The sequence below is a fragment of the Bos indicus genome, chromosome 5 (genome assembly GCF_029378745.1).
Source record: "Bos indicus isolate NIAB-ARS_2022 breed Sahiwal x Tharparkar chromosome 5, NIAB-ARS_B.indTharparkar_mat_pri_1.0, whole genome shotgun sequence".
Lineage (NCBI taxonomy): Eukaryota > Metazoa > Chordata > Mammalia > Artiodactyla > Bovidae > Bos > Bos indicus.
In genome coordinates this window covers 118,912,384-118,936,758 of record NC_091764.1, presented here as the reverse complement: position 1 = coordinate 118,936,758, position 24,375 = coordinate 118,912,384, and the positions used below count along the sequence as shown (strand labels likewise).

Genomic DNA, 24,375 nt, shown 5'->3' with positions numbered 1-24,375 from the left:
CCCTGAGGGACGTCTGAACTGCTGCCAGCGACGCTGTGAGCCCGGCCCTGTGAATGCCGACATGCGCACAGGGGGCCCCGGTGTCCTAACCGTTCACGCGGCAGGGCGCTGGAAGCCCTGCCCTCGCGACAGGACATTACCTGTGGCCAGTCTCAGTCTTGGCCAGAAAGGAAGGAGGGAAGGGACTGACCCCCAGTCCCGAGTTAGGAGTGGGGCTGCGCAAAGCTCGGCCATGGGGTCCAGGCTGACCTGGAGCGGGGGACCAGCCCAGACCCTGTCCAGGATCTCTGGGGGCTGCGCCGGCCGCCACTCCGTCAGGGAGAGCGGGCCACACATGCTAACCTCCAGGCCAGGCCACCCAGGGCCTCCTCTCCGCCCCTGCTGGGCACACACCTATTCACGTGTGTGCCCGTGAACTGCACACACACACACAGTTACACACAAGGTGCAAACACACGCACTCCACACGCCTGGTGCCTGCACACGGAGGACAGCTTACATGGATACAGGACTGAGGTGTGAACACGCCAGGGCCGAGAGGCACACAGGCCCTGAGCCCCACAGACGCGAATGTGCGCGCGCACACACACACCCGCCAGGGAGAGCAGGCATCGCTCTGAGGAGCTGGCGTGGCCAGTGTCCAGCCGCAGGGCCCGCCCCCCCGTAAACCACGACGCTCTGGGCGGTCACACTGGAGGGGGCGGCCCAGCCGCTGGCCCCACGGAGGCCGCACCCCAGGCACCGCAGGGCTCCTGGTGGCCCCTCCCCACCGTGGGCCAGATCCTGCCCCGCGACGTGGCCATGGCCTCCACCAGGGCGTCCACTCACTCCTCTCACTCATTCCCTCAGCAAATAATAAGCACCTACTGTATGCTGCCTCCTGCGTGGCCCTGGGACCACCGTGGGAGAAAGCGGGCGGGACGCGGCCCCAAGGGGCCCTCCCAGCTCGGGGACACGGCCTCCTAAAGATCCCAGTCCGCCCCACGAGCTCGGCAGGGAGACGGGTCGGGGAGCACGCCGCAGCTCACAAGGGAACCGTGGGGAGGTGACACCCTGGAGAGGGGCCCCACCTGCAGGGGCGGCGGGAGGTGGCAGAGTCCACCCTGCGGGGACCAGCTGGCGGCCTCCAGCCCCGGGGGCCCTGCGGATGCACTGCGTCACATCTGGTCCCCTCTCCAGGCAGCCCACTGCACTGACCCATCCTGCCTTTTTGTCCCTGAGGTCACCTCCAGGTCCCCAGCCAGCCTGGGGCCGGATCCCGGGCAGCACCACACGAGCTGGCAGGACAGAGTGCCCAGAGCAGCCACCAGCTGCCAGGGCCGCCCTGACCGGGTGAAGCTGCACCTGGGTGAGACCTCACCCAGGAGGCCCAGGGGTGTCTGCATCGCCTGGCCCTGGGCTTGAAGGGGGCTGCGTGCAGTGACCCCAAGCCAGCCACCCGGGGCTCGTGGTGGGCAGCTCATGGGGCCACACAGGCACAGGAGGAGGGACGCGGGGCCCTGGGCACCTCCCCCCTGACTGTTGGGACCCCCCCTTCCTGAGCAGAGCCCCTTCCCAGGCCGACACCGCACAGCCCCGAGGCTGAGGCTGCGGCGGCAGGTTTAACGTGCTCGAGCCAATTACCTACAAAATTATAGACAACACCAGGACTGGGGTGAAACTAGACAAACAGACGTGTACGTCAGTCGGTAGACGCACGGAGGCAGCAGGGATGCATCCCGGGAGGACGAGGAGGCTGCGTCTGGTGACAGGCGGGGCACAGCCTGCAGGACGCAGGTTCGCGGGCTGGCCCCGCATCGCCCTGTGCGGTCGGCCGCAGCACGGGCTCTGTCCAGCTGTTACTTAAGCTCCGCGGGGCTGCTCCAGTGTCCCCAGTCCTCACTGCGGCCCGCTGGGGCCCCGGGCACCTCTGGCTGACGTCAGCGACCGGCAGAGCCCCGCATCTCCTGGGGTCCTGAGCCCTGGTCGCTAACTAACAGAGCAACCACCCGACCAGACACGCACTTGCCACCCAAGCCGTGACCTGACCAGGGTCTGGCCTCGGCAGCCCAGTGCGGGAAACCCCTGCCCTGGGCACCTCACGCTTCTGGGGCTTGGACCCTCACTGCCAGGGGGATGCTGGACAAGACCACCGGCGGGGTGTGGAGAGGGTTTCCACATCCGTGTGCCCTGCCCCAGGTGGCCATCAACCTGACCATCACCCCCCCAACTTGGTGCCATGACCTTGGACCACAGCCCACGGGGCTGGGGGAGGGGAGGCCAAGGCCGTCAGTGGCCCCACCCCAACTCCTCCGCACAGGCACCCACGCAGAGATGAGGCTGAGAGCAGGGCCACGGGCAGCGGTCCGTGTCCGGGGCCTTAAAGAGCCGTCGGAGGCTGGGGGCCAACCCCCCGGAGATGTCACCGGCATCCTGGGGCTGCACGTCTGAAACCGCAGCATCGGCAGCACGGCCCTGGCGGGGGACCACGCTGCTCCCTGGGGCCCGGGGGCCGTCCTTGCCTCGCAGCCTCGCAGGCCCCACGTCTGCCCCCAATGTCATGAGGCCTCCCCGCGTCCTGCTCTACTCACGAGGTCACTGGGCACTTGATGAGGGTTCACTTAACAAGGTCAGGACTTCCCTGGTGGCTCTGACGGTAAAGCGTCTGCCTGTGATGAGGGAGACCTGGGTTTAATCTCTGGGTCGGGAAGATCTCCTGGAGAAGGAAATGGCAACCCACTCCAGTACTCTTGCCTGGGAAATCCCATGGATGAAGGAGCCTGGTAGGCTACAATCCATGGGGTCGCAAAGAACGGACACGACTGAGCAACTGCACTATCACTAACAACCTTGTCTTAGCTTGACCACAGATGCAAAGACCTTATTCCTAAATGCGGCCACCTTCGCAGGGATCAGGGCCACCTGAATGTGTTTTCAGAGACGCCATCAACATACAAAACAAGGGAACTCGCCTCTGAGTGTAGAAACGCCCGAGGGGAACGGGCTGGCCTGGGGTCCGTGAGCACACACTCCTCTGTGCGTCTGGGAGAACACAGGGCTGGTTTATTGATTTATTCCCAGTGCACCCCGGGCACACACCCTCCGGCCGTCTGTACCAGCTCTCTCTGCTGCCCTGCAAGCTCCCCCGGGGTCTCCAGCCCTTATTTTTCACCACTGGATTTCATATTTGGGGTTGGCTGTCTGCAGACTCGGATTCCATCCGCTGGCCTTCACCCCAGGGCTTTCGTGTGGGCCTCACCCTGCACTAAGAACATCTTCCCTGCTGCGCTGGGTCTCAGATCTCGTCCCTTACCGACCCCTGGAGAACCTCACGGAAAAATGCTCAAAGCCTGCCGCCTCGCCCCTGGCTCCACTGCCCCCGATGACACAGGCGGGCAGCATGCACTGAGAGGCCAGGACTCCTGGAAGTAAGCGGCCCACGTGAAGGGCGAGGGGGCAGGGACTCGGTGGGCCAGGACCAGCACACGGGCCTGGCACAGAGGCTCCGAGAGACCTGAGGCGCTTGCAAGAAGCGGCTCCGAGACCCCCGGCCGCTGTTCCTGCACCCCCCACCCCCAGCCCAGCGAGGACCCGAGGCCCTCTGGGGCTCAGGGATGAGAGTGCCTGTGTGTACACACGCGTGTGCCCAGGGGTGCAAGGGGTGACAGGCTGCTTCTGTGGAGACGGAAAGAAACAAGAGGCTTTGCTGAGAGCCAGGCAGCAGCACAGTCTTTAACAAAGACCAGATGCCAGAAGGAAATGCAAGGAAAGGGTGCTTATCCCCCAGGGACGGGCTGCCTTCCTGCAGCACCTCCCTGGGCCCCTGGACGGCAGCCACAGTCAGAGTGCGTGTGGGGGGTTGTGCAAACCCTCAGTTCTGCGGCCTGGCTTTGTCCCACATTCGTGGGGACCTCATTCCAGGAAAAGAGCTGGCCACCCTACCCTGGACACTGTCGCCTCTGCCTGCAACTGGGGGTCCCCTGGGACAGTCTGCTTGGGATGGGGGAGCGGGAGGCACCCCAGGAGAGGCCAGGTTACTTCTCAGCCCCATCGTGGCCACCAACATGGGAGGCAGCCTTGCCCAGCCTTGGGTGCAGACGCTCCGTGAGCCGCAGGGCGAGGGTCTGTGCGGGGGCCTGGTCCCCACTGCAGGGACAGAGACAGAGGATGAACCACAGCCACCGGGCATGGAGGCTGAGCCCGAGGAGGGAGCCCTGCTCGGGAGGGGCCCACCGTGCAGTGCTCACGGCCCTGTGGCCAAGTGATCCAGGCAGCTGAACGTGCGCCCAGGACCGGGGGCTGGGAACGCCCACGGAGCCCCGGGGCTGGGAGCCCAGCACTGCCCCTGCTAGCCACGCTGCTCCCTCGCGGTGCTGGGCTGGACGGGCAAGAGCTGCGCCCAGCCCTCGATGATGCCGCTGGACGCTGCGTGCCGTTCTCTTCCCTGTCTGCACCAAGAGCTCACAGACGTCACTCTCACGTCCACGGGACCCTGACTGGGTGCCTGGGGCTCGGGGAAGGGACGCTGGGGAACATTTCTGTGGACCACGCCCCCACCCTCGGGGCCTCCTGGTCCCCGGGATCCTGCAGGCTGTGGACAGTTGCTGTCTTCTGCGCATTCAGGGGCATAGCCTCTGCTATGTTCTGGCCGAGTGAGTCAACTTGGCCAGGTTTCGTTTAGTCCCTGAGCCAGAGCAGGCAGGATGGCTGGACACCAGCCCCTCGATGTCCCCAGGATGGTCCCCAAACCAAGGCAGCCACCACCTAGACCCCAAGCCCAGCCACGGGACGGGCAGAGAGGTCCAAAGGCGTGTGATGCGAAACTGCAGGTCAGGGGTCACTTCTCAGGGCCGGGAGCGCTGTGCATCCTGGTGGAGGTTTCGGGGGCGGGGCAGGTCCACGTGGAGAGGGCAGCCAAGGCCGGCCTGAGGGGCAAGGGCTCCATGGTGACTCGGCTGGCCCGGGTCCTCCCTGCAGCACCTGCCCGCCCGCCCGCCCCCAGAGCCCACGCCAGCCCCTCTATCCAGGCTGCACCGACATCCATCTGGGAGACCATCTGGGAGAGTGTCTGGCAGGATAGATTACAGGACAAAGGTTCAGGCCGCCTTGACGGGCACTCAGAGCCTTGAGAGATCACGGACGTCAGCCCGTGCCTGCATGAGGACGAAACCAGGGCGGACGAGGTGGCCAGCGGGGCCGGAGCTGACCACCAGCTGGGTCAGCACTCAGCACGCACGTGGCGAGGAAGACCAGGGCCTGGACAGGTCCCCAACAGGAGGGAAGACCTGGGTGATGAGGCAGCTCTGCTCTTGGAGAGTGTCCGGGCGTGCCTGGGCACTGGCTGTGGGGCCGGCCTAACCTCTCCAGTTACAGGAACGGGCCTGGGAACTCCAGACCCTGACCCCGCTGGTGTGGGGTCCCAGATGAGAGGGGGCCATGCCAGGGGTCAGCGATCAAATCCCAGCCTGCAGAGGAGAGGCTACCAGCCACCCGCAACGGCCCAGAAACACAGCAGACAAAGTGCCAGTTGGGCGGGTGCGATACACTGCCACTCAGCACCAACTTGACCTTTCACCTCTGACCCTCCGTCCCACTGCTGGCCTCAGAGGCAGAGTCCGACGGTCCTGGCTACGTTGGGCGGTCGGTGCCCCTGCCCTGTCCTGCCCCGGTGACCCTGCCTGATGCTGCTCCACTGGGGACCCATCAGGAAGGGCAGGGGTAATCGGGGGACAGGCCACGCTGAGGGGGAGACAAGCCTCAGGGCTCGGAGCACAACACCCGCCTTCTCCCAGCTTAAAGACGAGCCTTTGAACGAGCTCACCCTGCCCTGTGGGTCAGCCCTTGACTGCTCCCGTCAGCACACCAGGGAAGGATCATCACGGCTTTCTCAGCAAAGCCTCAGATCGTATGCAAGCCCCAGGGGCCCGCTAACGTGTCCCAGCTGGTTCCCCGGTCGCCGCCCCTCCAGTCCATGGCTACATCCTCCCCTCCTGCGCAGAACCCGGATGGGCTGGGATAAGAAGGGCAGGTGGTGGCCCTTCCTGTGGCCGGCGCGCCTTCTGGAACCTTCTGTGTGAGGAGCCCCCTGCGTGCCTCCCGGCCTGTCCTGCAGCCTCCAGACACGGGAAGGGCTCCGGGGGAGCAGGGGGAGGGAGGAGAGGGTCCCCTCACGGCTGCCAGCTCTGGGAGTGGCCTTGGCTTACAGATGCCCGCCCAGCAGGCCCTCCTGCGATGCTCGCCCGGGCGCCCCGAGGGCCCAGCCTTTTCATCGGCAGGAGAGCAGGTGCAGGAGGGACCTGTAATACGAAGGGAAGAAGGCGGGCTGCGACCCCAGCAGTGAAGCGGGTTTCCAGAGACTGTACTTGAAATCCCCCCAACGGTGCCACGGCGGCCCCCGCGGTCAGTCAGTCCCCCCCCCAACCCCGCTGCCGGCCGAGACCCCGCCCCCCGAGTGCAGGCTCCCCCAGGCTCGCAGGGGAGCCGCAGGGGCGCTGCGTGACCCGAGCTCTCAGAAACCACCACGGGCCGTCGGGGACCGCCCCTGCAGTCTCCGTCGCGGCCGGCCGGCCACCTGCAGAGCATAGGGCAGCGCCCGGAGGAGGGACGCGCGTCCTTGGGATGTGAGATCACAGGGCCGCGGGACAGAAACGCAGGAGCCGATGGAGGCCCCCAAGATGCCCTTGCAGCCGCCACGTGGAGCGACGGACGCCTCCCCCAGGAGCAGCTGTGGGTTCCCGGTTCTGGGCCCTCAGTCGGGCAGGGGAGGGTCATCAGAGGCAGCCCAGGCTGGGCCTGCAGAGAGCAGATGGCTTTAAGGTCGGCTGTGGGCGTGTGGGTCTCTGCTCCGCCCTGGAGAATGCTGGGTGGGGACCAGGCCCCCCAGGACTCACAGGCCCAGCACTGGCCCCTCCCTGCCTGCACCGCCGACCTTCCCAGGCCCCTGGCCTGCCCTCCCTGCCGTCAGAGCCCTGCTCCCCTCAGCTAGGCCCCTACCCCCAAGGTCCACACGGGGCCTGGCCCACTCACAACCACAGGTCCCCATGGAAAGGACACTTGTGGGCGTGCACCCGGCCACCCCACCTTCCAGCCTTCCCCCTCTAGCTGGGGGGGGGAACGAAGGCGGTCATGGAGAACACTGGTGGCCACACAGCCCGCTCCCCGTATCAGGACAGACTCCACAGGGGGGTGGGCGAGGCCTGCAGGTCAGAGCTGGACACGCCCCCCCAGGCGCCCGTGACCTCTCCACGGGAGGGGCCATCTGAGCCCGGACTCCAGCGGCCTGGCCTCACCCCGGGGGCTCAGGGCACGTCCGGCGGGTGCTGTCCTCTCTCCTGGCCTGCACGCTGAGGAGGGCAGACGCTACCTCTCCACCCCACACTCCCTGGTGAGCCCGCAGGGCCCACCCGGGGTCACAGCCTTGTCGGTCGGAGCAGACTTCTTGGGGAAAAGCAATGAGGGTGGGCACAGGCCGTCCGCAGCCGTGGGCCTCCTCGCTAAGGTCACAGCCGCCTGACGGGTTCCAGGGCCACAGACAGCAAGACCCAGGGTTACAAACAACCCCATGTAGCCGGGAGAAACACGGCCCCAGAGAGGCCCACGCCGTAAACCCTGGAGCCTCACACAGGCGAGCATCGCCTTAACTGGTAGAGATGTGAGTGAAGGTCCTGAGTGTGGCCATAACACTGGGACCCATGGCATCACAGCGTCCCTCTAAGGGGGCAGAGGGAGCCTGACCGCAGAGAGGGGAAGTCAGGTGTTGCTGGGCTCGGGGGCTGGAGGAAGGAAGAGGCCGTGAGCCACAAAATTAGGGAAACACAAGGGACAGACGCCCTCCTGGAGCCTCTGGGGGGACCCAGCCCTGCCTGAACCTTGACTTTGGCTCAGTGCAACCCATGTCCACTTGCGACCTGCAGGAGTGCAAAAGAGTGTGGTGTGTTCCAGCTGCAGCCCCGGCAAGCAGGCCCTGGGACTGATGACCGGGGACCACTGAGGCTGGGCCCAGTAGGCAAGGCTGGTCGGCGGAGGGGAAGGGCCTCCAGAGACAGAGCCTGTGGCGAGTGGGCCAGTCAGTGTAGCCCACATGGTCCCCAGTCCGGGTTTTGCTGGGGGTGTCAGAGGCAGAGGAGCCCCATGTCTGGGTCCTGGAGAGCTCCCTCCCCAGCTCGGAGACAGTTCCGGGCCAGCTCCTTCTTGGAAATGCGGGGAGAGGGTGTGGCCAGCCTCGCCCACAAGGCCGGGTGTTGAGACGGAGCTGGTCAGCTGGGCGAGGTCCCTGCCAGGAGCCCAGGTGGCCTGGCAGAGGGGCCAGCACCCCAGAAGTCTCCCTGGCAGGTCTCGGCCACAGCAACGGGGCTCAGCAGACCTTCAGAAGTGGCTGAGGCTCCGAGGAGCCGGTGAGGCAGCAGAGTGGGGTGGCCAGGGCCTGACCCTCCCGGATGTCCCCTAAGGCGGGCACGAGACCCCTCTGTATTCCAAGCACGGCCCCGGCTGGAGACTCTGCAGGCCTCTTGTCTGCCCCGCCCTCCCCCAGCTTGCGGGATCTACCTCACTTCTCTGGGTGTAGCCTTCCCCCCGGCAGGGCAGGACAGTCCAGGGTCCGGTCCACAGCTCCCTGGGCTGGTCCTCGGCCTGGCTGCCTGGTTTCAGGCGGAGAAGCGGGGAGCGAGAGCCTACTCCCCGGCGGACTGCACTTTCTGCTGCCCGCCCCCCCCCCCGCCCCCCCGCCGAGCACCGCCTGCCTTCAAGGACAGCGAAGGCGACCGCCCACCGCCCCGAAATGCCCGTTACAAAGCGCCCGGCCGGTCCAGCTGGCTCCCGGTCAATTATCCCCGCGAACGTGTCTGCTAATGAGGCGAGCGCGGCTGGCGGGTCCCTGCGGCCCCGGGGGCCCGGCCCGAGCTGGACCGGAACGCTGTTGGCACAGCATCGTAAACATGGGGTAATTACGCCGCGGTTTACGACTTCACAAAGGTCGATAAAAGGCACGGAGCACCACTCTGCATCGGAGCAGCCGGAGCCAGAGACGTCAGAGAACCGGGCAGACTCCTGCCTTGGGGCCCCACCCCCCAGGTCTTGCCCACACACCCCCCACGGTGCCCTGCACCGGTCAGAGCCAAGCCTGGAGTCGCCATGAACCGCGGCCTTCCCTGCAGCCAGGAGCCCAGCACCGTCTTGCCAGCGGGGCCCCAGAGAAGCGGGCATCTGCTGTGTCAGCAGCACAGGGAAGACCTTGCCCGGGCCTCTGGGCTCCAGCCCCGTCCCCACCCCGGTCCCCTGGGGCCCTCTCCTCGGGCAGGGTTTGGCCTCTCCTGGCCCCACGCCCTGCACCACAGACAGGACACCCTGGGGCTCCAAGGCACCTGGAGCCCAGTGGAGTCACGGGGTCACGCTGGGCGATTCCCTGGATGGGGCTGGGCATCCAGCGGGGCCACCCAGAGCATCGCCGGTGAGAAAGGGGCCCTGCGAGAGGCCCCCCTGCCCCACATGTCCAAGACCCTGCCGCCCCCGCCCTTGCTCCTGGGATGCAGCGCTGCTGTTTGCAGTGACCGTCTCCGCCGTGACCAGGGGTGCTTCCGGCAGGCGATGGGAGGAGTGGCTACTTGGGCCACGAGGTCCCCGTAGGGCGGTCTGCCCCTCCCATCCTGATCCAGAGCCTCTCCCCTAGGTCCTGGCCTCCAAGCGGACCGGCTCAGCCCGTAGGCCAGGCAGAGCCAAACTCCTTTTCCAAGAAGAGGAAATAGGGAAACAGGGGCCCAGCCGCTCCCAGAGGCTGGCATCAGCAGCCTATAGACGTGCCCCTGCTGTGGGGTGAGGCCCCTTCAAAGTCTCAGCTACTGGAGAAGAGCCTACAGGGTTCTGATGGATCCGGATGCTCAGCCACCCCCAGCCGCCTCCAGAATCAGGGTCTCCAGGGTGGCTCCAGCCACATCCATGTTTCAGGTCAGAGGTCGGAGCCTCTGCAGCACCTGCCCGGCAGGCCCCACAAAGACAGGAGAATCTGAGGACCCGGATTTTTGCTGCAGCCTGGGGTGCTCAGCAGCTGTCACAGCACGGCCTTCAGCCCGGCAGCCCAGGGACAGGCCTCAGGAAGCCCATCTTCCCCGCCTGTGCCCTGGCATCCAGTGGCCTTCGACCTGTGCGTGCTCCCAGGTCCCCACCCGCCACACAGGCCTTGCCACAGGGTGCTGCTGTGCCCGCCTGCCAGGCCAGGGCCACTCACTGCTGTCGGCACAGAGCAGGCACTGTCCACGGGCATGGACGGAGGGATGGATGCATGGGTGGATGAGCAGATGGACTGATGAGTGGATGGATGATGGATTGATGGACAGATGGGTGGATGGGTGGACGAATGGATGGGTGGACAGACGGATGGGTGGGTGGACGGATGGGTGGGTGGGTGGATGATGGATTGATGGACAGATGGATGGACATATTGATGAAAGGGTAGATGGATGGTTGAGGGGATGGATGATAGATGGATGGACAGATGGATCGGTGGATGGATAAGTGCATGGCTGATGGACAGACAGATGGGTTGATGAGTGGATGGACGGACAGAGGGAGGGAAGAAGGGGAAACAGCTGACCATGAGGTTCTCGAGGGTCCATTCTCTCTGACCAGGGCCTCAAGGCTGGAACAGTGTGGGGCTCCAAGAACAGGCGCTGGATAAATAACCTGGCAGGACCAAGATCCAAACCCCACGGGCTGCTGTCTGGAGTCCCTGGCTCCCCTGTAAAGACACCCACACGAAGGGCTGACAATGCTAGCCGACCAACTCAGGCAGCCACGGCCTTTGCGACTCGCACTTGGGGGCCGGATTCAGCTGTCCTCTGCAAGAAGAGCAGAGCCAAGTCAGGAGCCGAGGAGGCGGCCACAGCGGGTCCACTGCGGAGAGACGTCAGAGGCGCCACCAAGCTACGCGCACTGGCCATGCACGGCGGTGAGGGTGGCGCTCCCGGGCAGCAGCGGGAGGCAAGGGGCCCTGCAGCAGGGCGGCACTTCAGAAAGGCAAGGGTGGGAGTCTGCGGCAGGGTCTGGAAGGCTGGTCCGGACCCATCAGACAGATCCGTCTGCAGCCTGGGCTTCAGGCTCAGCTGAGGCGTCTGCTCTTAGGGGGTCTGAGCCATCAGTCACCGGACAGAACCCAGCCTCTGGCGCTGGCGCAGGCAGACAGCAAGAGGACGAAGCGTCCTGGGGCAGTGGCGCTGGGGTCAGAGACGGGGAGGGGGCTTGTCTCTGCCCGTCCTCCAGCCTGGCCGCCCCGAGCCCAGGCTCACTTTGCCTTCTTTTCTTTCTTCCTTTCCTGTTGGATTTGACACGGGGGTTTCAATAAAAGCCTGCAGCACTGAGCCCCACAAACACCCAGGCTGCAGCGCCCAGGGCCTGGGGCTTGGACACGGACGACTCAGAGACATGGGAAGTGGGATCTGACTTCAAGGAAGAGGGCTCTGCTGGACAGTGTGCGGCCAGGCCAGCGCTAAGGCTGTGTCTCCGTCCTGATGCTGCCCCTCAAGTGGACGCTGGGGTTGCCCATCCCTGTGTGAGCGCCTGCCTAGGTGACCAGGCCTGGGACTCGGGGCTCCAGCTGTGTCCTGCATCCCTGGGTGCACCTGACCAGCAACGGCACCTCCAACACGGGACCTAGGTTTCACAGGGCGCGTGCCAGGGCTGGGTCGAGGAGGGGCCGTGGACCCGAGAGTCCAGGCTCTGACCAGGGCTGGGTCGAGGAGGGGCCGTGGACCCGAGAGTCCTGGCTCTGACCAAGGCTGGGTCGAGGAGGGGCTGTGGACCCGAGAGTCCTGGCTCTGACCAGGGCTGGCTCGAGGAGGGGCCGTGGACTCCTCTGGCCAGGAGTGAGGACGCTGAGGCTGGAGGCAGGTCGCTGCCTCGGGAAGTCCCAGCTCACTTGCTCATCCTTCATCCATCTCTGCTTTGTTCTGCAAAGATCAGCAGAGCAGCTCAACTGGACAACTCCAAGCCCACCACCCTCGTGGGCAGGGGCAGGACAGGGGGCAGGATGGATGTGAAGGAGCCTCGCAAGCAAAGGGGCTGGAGCACCCACCTCACCAACAAGGATCCCCCAATGGCCGCAGAGACCACGCAGCCCAGCTCTGCACACTGCCATGAACCCGAGTGGCCGGATTGCCAACGATGAACATTAAGCCGGCCGATCAATTACTCATCATGGAGCAGAGCCGTCCAGGGTATCTTTATGAGCAAGTAAATCCTGAGCTTGTTCCAATAAAGTATTTACGAGGACTCTTGCTTCTAAAGTGCATGATGGCCTTTTCTAATTCAATTGGCGCGGCAAGAGTAAATATGAAGACGTGAGTTCAGGAACGCCGACATGGAGCGCCCCAGGTGGGCATGTTGCCCACCACAGCACTCACTGCAGGCCTGGGCAGTGGGCACCGGGGAAGGCCGCTGTGCCCACACGGACGGGGCAGCCCCGAGGCCGGCAGACAAGCCCGCTCCCCTCTGAGCCCCTCGTCAGAAACTCCGGGGCTCCCTCTGCCACGGACGCTTTCACACAGCCTGGACATTAAGCGTGAGACCAGACTCCTTGGGTTTGAAACCTGGTGCTGCCTCAGTTTCCCTACCTGAGAAATGGGCACAAACAGCACCCCCAGGAGGAGGTGCTCACTCACTAAGTGCTCCCCCCAGAGGCGGGGCTAGGACCTGGCCCTCCCACTGGGCCCACGTGTCCCCAGGTGTGGGGTCGATCAAGTCTCGGTGCTCACGGCTCACCAGCCAGCCAGACACGCAGCACACACGCCCAGCAGGGAATGGGGCCCAGGCCGATGATGCCTCCCGCCTTGGGGGGGCCCTGAGTGCTAGTCTCCCCTCTGAGCAGGTGATGACCTGCAGGGGCCATCGTGTTCCAAGCTGCTGCCCCCAGCAGCTCTCACGGTCACTCGGCCTAAGGGGCAATGGCCGGGGCTGGAGCTGAGGGTGGGGGTGTGCGGGGACCCAGACCAGCTGTGTATGAACCTCCTGTGGCTCCTGAAACAGACGGCGCCACCGCCAGGGGGGCCTCCAGCAACACAGAGGACAGCCCCCAGCTTCCGGAGGCTCCTGGGCCCCTCCCCACGGAGCCCGGACCCCTGCCTCCATCGTCCCAGTCACACGTCCTGCTCCGTGACCTTCCTGCCTCCCTGTTATAAGGAACTGCGGGGAGGACCTGGGCTGGAGCAGTTGGCCGATGGCCCGGGGAGGGCACGGGTCAGGGCAGGCCTGAGCGGTCCTGGTTCCGGTCCCCCCACCAGCCCCCACAGCTACAGTCGGCCATGACCTTGGATGTCAGACGGAGGACGCATGTGCCTGCTTTACAGAATGATGCCACTCTGCCTGCCCGGGACGCCCCGAACCCAGCCTCCAAGGCAGGTGAATGCACTGGGACCGTCCTTCTGGCAGCAAATGGCCCTTCCCACACTCGAGTCATCGAAGCCTTGGCTCTGGGGTCCGAAGGGCTTTTCTGTAACGAGGAGATGGCACATGTCCTGACTCTGCAGCCGTGGACGCCTGGGTGCTGCTCAGTGCAGACTGAAGGGCCGAGGTGGCCCCAGAAAAATCACAGACGGGCCTGGGGTGCCCGCCCCACCCGTCCCCAGAGCTTTATTTACGGCCGCTGCAACTTGAATCTCATCAAAGTGTTAGCTGCTCAGTCGTGTCCGACTCTTTGTGAGCCCGTGGACAGTAGCTCGCCAGGCTCTTCTACCCAAGGGATTCTCCAGGCAAGAACACTGGAGTGGGTTGCCTTTTGCTTCTCCAGGGGATCTTCCTGATCCAGGAATTCAACCTGGGTCTCTTGCACTGCGGGCGGATTCTTTACCATCTGAGCCTCCTTCATTAGATGTTCTTGTTAAGTTCTTCAAACATTTCAAGGTGTAAACAACAATTCTCATCTCAGGAGCCTTGTAGGCAGGGTCTGCCCTCGTGGCCTCGCCCACATTTCTTGGGGGGCGGGTGGGGGCCTGCGGCCTCAGCTCCCCTTCCGCGATGCTGTTGCCCCCACCGCCCGTCAAACCGACACCCCTCAGTGGAGCAGGCTTTATGAAGGCGCTTCTGCACTCCTGGTGGTGGGCTTATTTTTCCAGTGACTGCACCTGAAGTCTCCGTGCGGGGCTCACACGTGTCACCGACAAGTGCCCCTCTCTCCTGGACCCCTGAGGACGCCTCCGTGGCCTTTTCTGCAGGACCGCGGGGTGGGGGTCCTTCAGGTTCAGTGGGGCTACCCGCCCCCAGCAGATCTCCAGAGCCCACCTGTTTGGAAGTGACGCCGTCCTGATGTCAACCAGACCCTCTGCCTCAGCGCCTCACTGCGCTGGCCCACTGGGATCTCTGCCCCTCCTCCTGAGTCAGCCCAGACATCACCTCCACCAGGAAGCCCCCACTCCAGCCCCAGACCCAGATCAGCTGCTAGTGCCTGAGTTCCTACGTCAACGACCTGTGAAAGTGGACGTGCCAACCCCTGCCTCCTGCCAGAGAGGGTCTCGGGGGAGGAGGCACCCGCCACTGGACCTACAACAGCTCACACCCAGAGCCTGAGAAGAGGCCTTGGGCTTTTGTGGGAAAGACTGTGCTCTGACGGGACAGAGAAGTGACCACTGCAGCGGCGGGCTGCTCTGGGTGGCCTCCGGGGGCACCTGGGCTGCTGGGCCACGGTGGCGGGGCTGCCAGGGTGTGGGCACCCAGTCCTGCTCCTGTGGGCACGGCAGCCGCTCAAGGGTGGGGGGTATGGGGTGGAGTGGGGTGAGGTGGGGGGCCAGCTCTTGTGCTCACTGACAGCCGAGAGAGGACACAGATCCATGTTTCCTGGACCCAGCGGGACCTCCACGTCCAGCCCGGAAACGCCCCCACCTGGGCCACCCTTCCTGGAGCCTCTGGGCATGCGGGGATGTGTGGGAGGGGCTAAGTATCCACTCCCAGGCCATGGCCTCTGCTCAGGAGCCGCCTGCAGCCCTGCACCCTCTGCTGCTCCTCGCTCCGTAAGTGCTGCTTCCAGAGGGGCCCAACCCCAGGGAGCAGGGGCCGACCAGCGTTCTCCGGCATCCGCAGGGATCCAAGTCCACTCTCCCCCTGAAGACCAGTGCACTGCGCCAAGGAGCCTCGGAAATCAGGTCCAGGCTCAGAGGCTGTGATGCCCACGCAGCTGTGGGTTAGGGCCCCTGTGCCTGGACCACGGAAGCTTTGCCATCCTGCCCGGGGCGCTGGGGTTGGGGGGAGCCTTCCCTCTGCTGGAAGGGGGCCCCGTCTGGAGTCAAAGGAGCAGGAAAGAGCCGGAGGGCTTTGGGAACAGAGCCCTGCCCCGAGCTTTGTCAGCTCAAGGAAGAGCCATCGCCCCTCAACACACACACACACATACACACACACACACACACACACACACACACACACACACGGCTGACCCCCTCCCCGAGAACCCTGCTCTAAATGCATCCGCCGTATCCTCTGCACCACGTGGGTGGGTCAGGATCAGGATGGGCTGCGAAGCTCACGATTTTCCTGCCCAGCATCTGGTCTGGGCAAAGTACACAACAGCCGATGTCCCTGGGCCCCGAGACTCAGCGCCCTCCCCGGGGCTGGAGCCAGCTGGGGCTCTCCGCCCCCACCCCCAGCCCCAGGGGTATCCCAGACTCAGGCCAGTAGGCCTCACGGTGGTGCCCGCGAGGGGAGGGGACAGAGGGGTCGGGGGGCACCTGCCCTAAAGGGTGACACGGACCCCACGGAGGGCCTCCGGGGTGAAGGGCAGGGAGCAGCCACCTCACCCCACAGCCACCCACGCCCTGCAGGGCTGAGAGGGGCCCGCACCCCACTGCCAGGAGGAAGGCTGGGCCGGGGCAGCGCACACACGGCCCTGCAGGTCCGGGGCTGTGACTCTCGGGGAGGGGGCTGGCCTCTCCTTACTCAGTGAGCTCTGATCCCGGTGAAACGCGCGTGACAAAACTCACTTTCAGAACTGTTCTTAAGCGCACCGCTCAGCGGCAGTAAGCACAGTCATGCTGCTGCGCGACCATCACCACCATCCTCTCCAGAACTTTCTCATCTTCCGGAAAGGAAACTGCCTACACTGGACACTGCCCCCCCCACCCCTCCCCTCCCCTCCCCTCCCCCACCCCTCACTTTCTGCATCTGCGGCTTTGACGGCCCGGGAAAGAATCGTGCCACCCCACGCATCTGCGTCTGCTCGGGTGCACAGGTAAGATGCAGGGTGAGGGGTGACGTGCCGCTTGGGAACACGATGGCCAACCCCGAGAGCAGAGGCAGCAGCTAAGGCACTTTTTAATGCTGCATTTTTGCGATTACAAGTAAACACGATGTTTATTTAAAAAGAAGAAAGTCAGAGAAGAGAGAAGTTTCGCGGATAATCATGCCACCCGAGGAAGCCACCACAGTGGGCTCTTCAGCACACGCTCATCCCATGTTCCTGCTCTGTGTGTTTCACACACGCATCTGTGTTTATAAACACGGGTCTCCGGGGTAACCCTGGGAGTGTCGCACTTAAAGCATAAACCCACTTTCCTCAGCTTTGAGAATGTCACCTGTGTTCCTGCCCCCGTGGTGGGGTGGGGGGGGTCTCTGTGTTAGAGATGCCGGGGGACCCTGCTCTTCTGCCCCCAGACAGGTTCCACTCCCACACGACCCCGCCGGGTCCCAGGGGAGCTGTCACGTGTCCCAGGACCAGCTCCCTGAGGCGGGATTTCTGGGGCAGCTACCCTGGACATGGGGCACACACGTCCCAGAGGCTGAGCCCGGGGCTCCGCGGCTGAGTCTGCAGAGGGCGATCAGGGGCCTCCCCAGCTGTCCCCCTGCAGGACCAGAGAGCTGAGGCCTCCTGAGGTCTGACCTGTGCTGGCTTGCAGGCCACAGGGCTGAGCCTCCCGTAACCACTGCCCCGCTCCATCTCCTGTATACAGACCCAGCATCCCACTTGGGAGGGAGGCTGCCGAGTCCACTGCTCAGGACCCAGAACCCGAGTCTGTGGGCCTAGCAGCTCCCCAGGCCTGACCTTGTGCGCACCTCAGCTGGGCTTAGCAATGCTCACCCCAGCGGTGGGCGGGGCCCAGGACAGTCACATCCAGATTCTGACCCCTCAGGGCTCCAGACGCCAGCAGCCTCTCCTGCCACTCAGGCCAACTAAACAGATTATAATTATTTCCATTGTGTGCCTTGGAGTGAGAAAGGATCTAATTTTGGAATCAGTCAGTCTCAAGTTGACATTTGAGGCTTGCCAAGTTATTCATGTTGAACCTTGGGAAAGGTACTTAACGTCTAAACCCTCAAATACCTCACCTGTAAAACGGACGTAATACCTGCCTTCCATCGACCAGGGCTCCTAGGGTTAGAGGAGGTGGTGGATGAAAGGCACCTAGACAGATTGGTTCCCACCCCCATCAGCATCACCATCATCACCACCATCAGCACCATCACCACCATCAGCATCACCACCCTCATCACCACCATCATCACCATCACCACCACCATCATCACCCCCATCACCACCATCAGCATCACCCCCATCACCACCATCAGCATCATCACCACCATCAGCACCATCACCCCCATCACCACCATCAGCATCACCACCCTCATCACCACCATCATCACCATCACCACCACCATCATCACCCCCATCACCACCATCAGCATCACCCCCCATCACCACCATCAGCATCATCACCACCATCAGCACCATCACCCCCATCACCACCATCAGCATCACCACCATCATCACCCCCATCACCACCATCAGCATCACCCCCATCACCACCATCAGCATCATCACCACCATCAGCATCACCACCCTCATCACCACCATCATCACCATCACCACCACCATCATCACCCCCATCACCACCATCAGCATCACCCCCATCACCACCATCAGCATCATCACCACCATCAGCACCATCACCCCCATCACCACCATCAGCATCACCACCCTCATCACCACCATCATCACCATCACCACCACCATCATCACCCCCATCACCACCATCAGCATCACCCCCATCACCACCATCAGCATCATCACCACCATCAGCACCATCACCCCCATCACCACCATCAGCATCACCACCATCATCACCCCCATCACCACCATCAGCATCACCCCATCACCACCATCAGCATCATCACCACCATCAGCACCATCACCCCCATCACCACCATCAGCATCACCACCATCATCACCCCCATCACCACCATCAGCATCACCCCCATCACCACCATCAGCATCATCACCACCATCAGCACCATCACCCCCATCACCACCATCAGCATCACCACCATCATCACCCCCATCACCACCATCAGCATCACCCCCATCACCACCATCAGCATCATCACCACCATCAGCATCACCACCCTCATCACCACCATCATCACCATCACCACCACCATCATCACCCCCATCACCACCATCAGCATCATCACCACCATCAGCACCATCACCCCCATCACCACCATCAGCATCACCACCATCATCACCCCCATCACCACCATCAGCATCACCCCCATCACCACCATCAGCATCATCACCACCATCAGCATCACCACCCTCATCACCACCATCATCACCATCACCACCACCATCATCACCCCCATCACCACCATCAGCATCACCCCCATCACCACCATCAGCATCATCACCACCATCAGCACCATCACCCCCATCACCACCATCAGCATCACCACCCTCATCACCACCATCATCACCATCACCACCACCATCATCACCCCCATCACCACCATCAGCATCACCCCCATCACCACCATCAGCATCATCACCACCATCAGCACCATCACCCCCATCACCACCATCAGCATCACCACCATCATCACCCCCATCACCACCATCAGCATCACCCCCATCACCACCATCAGCATCATCACCACCATCAGCACCATCACCCCCATCACCACCATCAGCATCACCACCCTCATCACCACCATCATCACCATCACCACCACCATCATCACCCCCATCACCACCATCAGCATCACCCCCATCACCACCATCAGCATCATCACCACCATCAGCACCATCACCCCCATCACCACCATCAGCATCACCACCATCATCACCCCCATCACCACCATCAGCATCACCCCCATCACCACCATCAGCATCATCACCACCATCAGCATCACCACCACCATCACCCCCATCACTACCACCACCATCACCCCCATCACCATCATCACCCCCATCACACCATCAGCACCCCCATCAGCATCACCACCATCACCCCCATCACCCCCATCACCACCATCACCACCATCAGTATCACAGACATGTGCTTGCTGGGTTGGCCAGGTGCGACTGAGCCTCTCCCACCTCAGGCTCTGCTCCTTGCCCCTCTCTTCCCAGATGGCCTCCACCACTCGTGAAGCCCTGCCTGTTTCCCACAGGTCGACTGGTTTCCCCCTCCCCGCCCTGGCATTCTCTCCACTCCTCACTCCAGTGCCACCCTAGGGCCAGGGCTCAAGATGAGTCCACTGGAGAGGCCCCAGCTCACAGTGCTGGCATACTGTTGGCACAGAGGGGAACAGGAGGGGAGAAGAAGGAAGCGTCTGCCAAGAGGTCACCCATCCCAGGCCCAAAGAGTCCACAGCCAAACCCTCCTTCAGCCCTGGATGTGGTCTCCATGACAACCTTGAGCAGCTCGCCACTGAGGAGCACCCAGTGGGCACCACGTGGGCGTGGAAGGGCTGTTGTTGCCCAATAGGGACCAACTTCAACCCATGGGACCAGGTGCCCCAGTGAGCCCACATCCCGGCACTGTCCGTGGAGGTCAGATGGAAGGAACCCGGACCTTCCTGTGTGCCCCAGGGATGCCCCAGGCATGTCCACAGTGCGTCACGACCCTGCCTGGCTGCAGACCTCCTACTCAGCCAAGGACCCCGAAGCTGGGTGACCTCTGGGCTTCAGTGACCCCGGTAGCCGAGGAGCAGAGGGGCCCAGCCTCAGGACACCCTGCCCCCAAATGCATTCTCCCGAAGTGACATTTGGAGGCCGTCCATCACTAAGGCCGAGGGCCCGCTTCCCCGCGGGCTGCGTGTTGCTGACCATCCGGGGAGCTGAGGCGTTACAGTGAAAATCGCTTGTTGGAAGAGGGACCAACCTGACAGGCTGCAGCCATCTGCCTGGAAGCCCCACACCTAGTATGTCCTCAGACACAGGACCTAGAGCCAGGGTTCTCTGCGCCCCCAGCCCCTCGGGGCTCCCCTTGCTGCTGCTCAGGTGGCAGCCCGGCCACAGGACGACAGGCAAGAGAGGACCCGGAGCCAAGAGTGAAAACCGCGGACGATAAAGCTATATTGTAGGAAACGAAGCCTCTCACCCAGGAACACAGAGAGGCTGGCAGGTCTGCGAGCTGCTTTGGGTCAGCGCAGGGCCTCTGCCCAGGTGCGCCCGGTGCCCAGGGCAGGTGCCCATGAGGGCACAGTCTTGCAGTCTCTCTTCCAAACTTTGTGCGAAGTTAAAAGTGTTGCCTATGCCAATACAACACAACCTGCTCACACACCCACACACAACGCACACCCCACAGTAAAGATAAGTGAACGCACACACACGTGTATGTATACACATGCTATGCTATGCTAAGTCGCTTCAGTCGTGTCCGACTCTGTGCGACCCCATAGACTGCAGCCCACCAGGCTCCCCCGTCCCTGGGATTCTCCAGGCAAGAACACTGGAGTGGGTTGCCATTTCCTTCTCCAGTGCATGAAAGTGAAAAGTGAAAGTGAAGTCGCTCAGTCGTGTCCGACTCTGTGCGACCCCATAGACTGCAGCCCACCAGGTTCCCCGGTCCCTGGGATTCTCCAGGCAAGAACACTGGAGTGGGTGCCATAAAGGGGGGAACCCAAGGGTGAACATGCCCCGCTGGACAGGACAGATGTGGCCGCAGAGGCCACCGACAGCCTCTTCATCTGCAAAGGCCTTCAAGCAGCCTCTGCTCTGAAGCACGTGGCCGGTGCCCAGGGCCCACCTGCCGGGGCCCTCCCTGGGTTGCCACCCCTGGAGACCCTGTGTCCCTGCACACACACCCCTCCCCCCCAGCTCTGGGCCATCCCCACCCCCTCCAGGCCCCCTGCCCGCCCGCCGGCTCACTGCTGTTTCATTTTCACTGGAGTCTGGCAGAGACAGGGCACTGCAAGGCCGCCCCAAGCGAGGAGAAGCGTGTGACGGGGGAGAGCCTCAACCGCAGCCGCGGAAGGGCGAGGCCTGGATGACGGCGCAGAGCGCCCCACCTGCGCGCTGAGCTGTGGGTGCCCCCGCCCCCAGGCAGGGCTTCTGAACCCAGCGAGGTGAGCAGGGCACCTCGGGCAACACCTGCGGATTTGGGGCAGGCTGCCACTGGCTGCGAGGGTGGGCGCCAGGGCTGCGAGCCTCGATGACAGGACGGCCCCCCAAAAGAACGGCAGCCCCAACAGGCAGGGCGCCCAGCTGAGGCAGACCTGCCAGGGGGGGGAGACGGCACAGCGCTTTCGCACCAGGAGGCCACTGAGGCTCCCTCTCCTGGACTGCGGACACCTTGGGGGCTGCTCACTGAGCACGCTGTCCTGGCAGGTGTGGGGCTGAGAGCTGCCCGCAGGGCACTCCACTGCCCTGGACTTTTGACGGGCACCCAGCCCTCAAGCTCCCAGTCCACAGGCTGAGTCATCAGCAGAGCCGAGCTTCCCCACCCCTGATCCCTGCTAACCTCTATCCCTGCTGACCTCTGACCCCTCTAACCCCACCCCTGCTGACCTTGGACCCCTGCTGGCCTGCCCTGAGGACACCTGTCTGGGGATGAGCCCATCACCAGGCCCCCAGATGACCCCTGTCCCAGGTGCTGACCGAACCCTCCATCACCAGGAGGAGATGGTCCTTCAGGCACGCCCACCATCAGCCCCTGAACCATTTCCATAATTGGTGCCTCCCCCTCCAGGCCCTCCCCACCGCCACCCTGAACACACCTCCCCACAGTGGCCGACTTCAGGGTCCACCTGGCTGGGCCACCGCGCCCAGACACGTGACCAAACATGAATCTCAGTGGTTCTGTGAGTGTTTGGGGACGAGATCGACACTCCCATCAGTGAACCAGTGACACAGAGGACGCATTAGCAAGGGCCTCGCCCAATCAGAACGCTGCGTGGCCCCACCCTGGCCTACGGGCTCGCTCCCGTCAGATCTGGGTTTACCATGACTTCGCCATCGTGTGACCCCTCTCTCTGCACACCTCTGGCTGGCTCTGCTCCTGGAGATCACACACACACACACACACACACACACACACGGATGGTGGGGAGAGGGGTTTGCAAGCAGAGACACTAAAAGTCCAGGGGCCGAACGAGCCGCCTGGGGGATTTCTTCCCACGCGAATCACAGAGAAGCGGGCGAAGCCTCCACCGGCCCAAGGAGTGTGGGCACAAAGAGGGGATGTGGGGGGGGGGGCAGGCAGAGGGAGGTGGAGGGCTGGGTGGAGAAGCAGAGGGAGGGGCGTCCTCTCCTGAGAGGCGGGTCTATTACTGGCGCTTCACAGGGAACAGAGTTATGTGAGCACCGCTTTCTGGTGTTAAAGGAAAAAAAGAGATTGTAAAATAAAATGCTGGCATCTCAGCTGTATCTTGTGTCATAAATGCCACACTGCAAAGCAAGGCAATAGAGACACAGCCTGGTCACCGAGGATGGGTGGTCCCGAGTCCCCTCCCATCCCCGCCCAGGGGACCCCCGGGAGTGCTTGTGGCCAGGGCCAGGGCCAGGGCTCGGAGAGGCAGGCGTGGGCCCAAGAGCTGCAGCCCGATGGCTGGTGGGCAGTGCCCAGCGGGCAGAGCGAGAAGATGACGGATGACGGAGCAGGGAAAACCGCGCTGGAGACACGCAGCAGTGGGCAGGGTCGTTGTCCACCTGCCAGGCCACGGAGTGGACGCCAGCAAGACGACAGAGCCCCAAGGACAACTGCGGACGGGGGTTAAGAATAACTCGGGGATCTCAGCTCATCACTCGTGACGGACACCTCCCTCCAGGTGAGGTGAGGCGCAGGCACCCTGGGGCGGGAAGGCGTGTGGGGGTCCCTTTCTATCTGCTCAAACCTCCTCCAACCCTAAACTGCCCTTGTAAAAAGGGGACATGACAATTTTTTTAAGTGAGACTATAACTACATGGTTCTTGCCCTTTGACCCAAGTGAGAACGTGCCTTAATTTTTTTTTACTGTGGTAAAATGCACTCACAGGAAATTTACCATTTTAACCATTTTAAGCACACAGCTCACCAGCATTAAGAACCTTCACACTGTTGTCCGACTGTCTCCACCATCATCTCCAGAACTTTCTCATCTTCTCCAACTGAGACTCTGTCCTCGTTAAACATCCCTCCCCCTCCCTGCCCCCAGCCCGGGGCCCCTACTGTCTACTTTCTGTCTCCAGGGATGTGACTGCTCAGGGACCTCACGTCGGTGCAGTCGGACACGATTAGTCCTTCTGGGTCCGGCTTGGGCCGTGGAGCCACACGGTGCTCTCAAGGTTTATCTGTTTACCAGGCGTTGGGATTCCGTCTTCCTGAAGGCTGTGTAATGTCCCTCGTACGCCGAGCCCTCGTTTATCCGTTCCTCTGTGGATGCCCGTCCAGAACATGCCTTTGGACGGAGCCAGCGAGGCCAGTTCCCCACCCCAGCCCAGCGCCGGGCCCCACCCTCGGCGACCAGACAGGAAGGTTCTCAGAGGCCATGTCACCCCACGTCCCCTGGCCCTCCCTGGAACAACTTTATCTCAGTAACTTTCAGGAAAACACCTTTTTTTTTTTTTAATTAGATGAAAAAACAAATCTGCTGGCACGCGACCAAAATATCTACAGATTAGTAGGCTTTGAAATCTCTCGTGCTCGCTCCCTTGTTAAACCAGGGAAACCAGGCACTGCTTCCAAGATACATTTCAAAAGCTTTGCAACGTGCTTTCTTAACACAAAAGTTAAGATTTAAACAGTAATACCACTAATTCCCCCACAATGGAGCTTAAACAGAGCCGAATGGGAGATAATGAATGTCCTGTAGGAATCACACGGAAAGTTGCATTATCACACGTAACGGTTTTTTTCCACATAATCTCGCCACTTAATAAGGCCACACGATTCCGTGCAGGAGGGATTTTAACAGATGCCGCTCCGAACTCAGCTGCCATTGAGACTGTCTCTGTTCTTAAAGGATTAGCATCCGGCAATGTTGGGGGCCTTGTAGACACTAATTAACCAGCGCGAGGAGGCAGTTGGGTCCCACCGGGCTCCCAGGGGCACAAGATTCGCTGGTGCTCACTGATGCTGAGACCCCACACCCCCACCCAGAGAACCCCGCCATGGTCTCTGTGGCCCCCACGGACTTGGGACGTGACCTAGAGAGTGGCTCCAAGCTCCACCC

General features: G+C 62.8%; 1 protein-coding gene across 2 annotated transcripts in view; it reads right to left on the bottom strand.

Annotated features, from left to right (window-relative positions):
- Window positions 1–24,375, bottom strand: part of TAFA5 (TAFA chemokine like family member 5) — a 178,719-nt gene that overhangs the window by 68,078 nt on the left and 86,266 nt on the right. The gene's annotated exons all lie outside the window — the stretch shown is intronic.